A 3,247-nucleotide genomic window follows, 5' to 3' on the forward strand; every position below is an offset into this window, starting at 1 on the left:
TGGATCGGGTATTGCGGGGCCATGTGTCCTCTTTACCGTCATATATACGTGACACCAGCGACTTGCTCAGAAAGATCGATGGCATCCAATTGGATGCTGATATGCTTCTGGCATCGATAGATGTGGAAGCTTTGTATAGTTCCATCCATCATGAGAATGGCATCAGAGCAGTCGCATCATTCCTGCAGACCAGAGGTGTCCAGTTCCGGGCACACAATGAATACGTCATCCAACTCCTCGATTTTTTGTTAAAACATAATTATTTTTTGTTTGATTCAAAGTACTACCACCAGCTCAGGGGTACTGCAATGGGGAGCCCAGTGGCTCCCTCATATGCAAACCTCACCGTGGGCTGGTGGGAGAGTACCATCGTTTTTTCTGAGGAGGAGAGTAGCTGGTCCCCACATATCATCTATTGGGGACGCTACATAGATGACGTGTTCATTGTGTGGTCCGGAACTGAGGACCTCTTTAAGAGGTTCGTTAGACATCTCAATGATAATCCTCTGGATTTGAAGTTTACCTTCGAGATCCATAGAGATGAATTGCCATTCCTGGATGTATACATCAGGAGGGGCAATTTGGGTTTTCTCGAGACCTCCACACATAGAAAATCCACAGCGACGAACAGCTTGCTCCGTTGGGAAAGTTATCATCCACATCCCCTGAAGAAGGGTATCCCAACGGGGCAATATTTACGAGTTCGTCGTAATTGTTCGTCGCTGGCCTCATTTAGATCTCAATCTAGAGACCTACGTGATAGATTTCTGCAGAGAGGTTACCCTATCCGGACATTATCTTCAGCGTATAAAAGAGCTCTATTCACGGAGAGACAAGATCTTCTTACTCCTAAACAGAAGGAGGAGGGAAATAATCAAATACGTTTGATTGGGACGTTTGACAACCAAGTTGATAGGGTTCAGGCGATTCTACAGAGACACTGGCCCATCCTCTTACACGACGAGGACATCAGTGACGTGCTACCTACATACCCCTCCATTACGTTTAGAAAGGGAAGATCATTGAGAGAAAGACTAGTACGCAGCCACTTCCAAGGTATCAAGAGGGAGGGTACCTGGCTTGAAAGACGCCCTTTGGGAACGTTCCGCTGCGGGAAATGTAAGGCATGTGCCTCTGTGTTACAAACTAAAACTTTCTTCAGTGCAGTAACAAATAAGACCTACCAGATCCGGGATTTTGCTAACTGTGACACTGAGGGGGTAGTTTATTTGTGCACATGCACATGCCCAAGACAATATGTAGGGAAGACCAGGAGAGCATTCAAGAAACGTGTGAGGGAGCATATTTGTGACATTGAAAATCAAAGAGATACCCCACTTGCCGTACATGTTCTTGATAAACATGGGGGTAATGTGGGGGAGATCTCGTTTTGTGTGATGGAAGTGGTCCTGAAATCCCCGAGGAAGGGAAAATGGGATAGGAGGATATTACAAAAGGAAGCAGAGTGGATTCATAGGTTAAAATCAGTGACACCACAAGGACTAAATGAGCAATTGTCGTTTAGTTGTTTTATTTGAATACGTCTTCAGCATTCAAGTTAATGTATCTTGTTCATTGTGTATATATTTGAAGACCTTAGGGATACTTAGAGTATCGATATTTGGCAACAGTATCATACACAGACCCATGCTCTCTGATGTAGTGAGTGAGTGGTAATAATTGGCTCAAATGAGCGTTAATCAGAGTTATAGTTTAAAATGTATCGTTACCAATGAGGGTGGGGAAATTTACACCCCAGTATATCCTAATATTATATCAATGCCTATTTATAAGTCGATTAAAAGGTTGGTGGGGAGAGGAGCAATTAGATCTGAGAGTCCTCTCACTTCCACATGTACAGTATTTAGTTGTGTATTTTGATCAGTTAATGTCACTAGTTATGTTTCATTTGTAATCATCAATGGCCCCTGTATCTAAATTATTAATCCCTCCGTGTGTCTATAATGATATAGTGAAATCAGTACTTATACCATACTTAACCATTCAGTTTATCCGTGGTGGGGAAGTACAGACGAGTGAGGTGTAGAACACACTTAGATCATCTGACACGCAAACATTGACGAGAGGGAGTTGTGGAACGCATTAGTTCATTCTGATGCGGAAACCGGAAATAGAGGCCTAAATAGGAGTGAGGTGTGGAACGCATGCAATCCAGCTAGTGATATTCAATCATGATACACGACCGGAAGTGACGCAGTTGGCGTCCTGATCCGGTGCGTGTATCAACACATGGAAGGAGGCATATATAAGGAGCAGGTGAGCTCCGCATAGATGCCGCCAGCCTGGATCGGAGTCTGGTATGGTCATTATCTGCACCCGGATCATAGTGGAGGTGAGGATTATTTTGGCCGTCTTACTATACAGGTTTCATACCATCTGGTTTCATTATAGCATATGTTTTATTCAGACAGGGTAGACCCCAAGTAAGCAGGGGAGTTTGATCTGTGTGGATTTGTGGCAGTCAGGGATATATTGAGGTAAGATTGAATTCTTCTGTGGCATCATGGTATATGTCTTGGTAGAGATTACTAGTAATAATACAGTTGTGGATCTTTCCCCCCCCCCCACTCCCCTCCCCTTCTTTCATTAGCCTTTCTGCAGTGAAGGATAGGAAGTGTGAGAATTATTATGGGCTATTTAGTCCCTCACATGGAGGAAACCTATCTTTAAAGGTAATGTTATATTATCATATTGTCACATTACTTGGTATTTAATGGGGTCTTACTGACGAGTGGTTTATTTATTATTTTTAGTGTGGATTTTGTGGGAACCATAACATTACCATGGCTATTATCAATGTATACACACGGAGGTAATTTAAATCTAAGTAGCACAGTTGAGCTGATATGCAAACTGAATTGATAAATTATAGTTTATTAATTTATACCACTATATTTTCCTTAAGTTAAAAGGGGCCATCGTTGAGGAAGAAAATAATTGTATTTATTAGCCCACTTCATATCATATGGGCATTCCTTGCTGTATTTTGATATTCAGGTACTTTTCATAATTATTCTATTCTTTGTGCCTAACTGTTTGTGTATTTGTATCTTGCCATTTGATATTCTTTGTTGTATGTGCTTGATGTGCTTGAGCAATATGTGTGCTTATTATTTTTTATTTGCTTTCTTCAGTTTGTCTGGTCTTAGTCCGTTTATTTTATTTTTTAACGGCTATATGTCTTGATGTCACTTTCCTGCTAGTTTGCTTTTTTGCTTTTCAGGAA

The 3,247-nt window shown here is 41.6% G+C and overlaps 1 long non-coding RNA gene across 1 annotated transcript; it reads left to right on the top strand.

Moving 5' to 3' along the window:
• Positions 1-2,303: 2,303 nt before the first annotated feature.
• LOC130276338 (uncharacterized) lies at positions 2,304-2,693 on the top strand. Its single transcript, XR_008845088.1, has 3 exons — positions 2,304-2,353; positions 2,429-2,498; positions 2,623-2,693. It is a non-coding gene; the product is annotated as an uncharacterized LOC130276338 (long non-coding RNA).
• The last annotated feature ends 554 nt before the right edge of the window (positions 2,694-3,247 follow it).

Source organism: Hyla sarda, chromosome 6, assembly GCF_029499605.1.
Source record: "Hyla sarda isolate aHylSar1 chromosome 6, aHylSar1.hap1, whole genome shotgun sequence".
NCBI classification, from domain to species: domain Eukaryota; kingdom Metazoa; phylum Chordata; class Amphibia; order Anura; family Hylidae; genus Hyla; species Hyla sarda.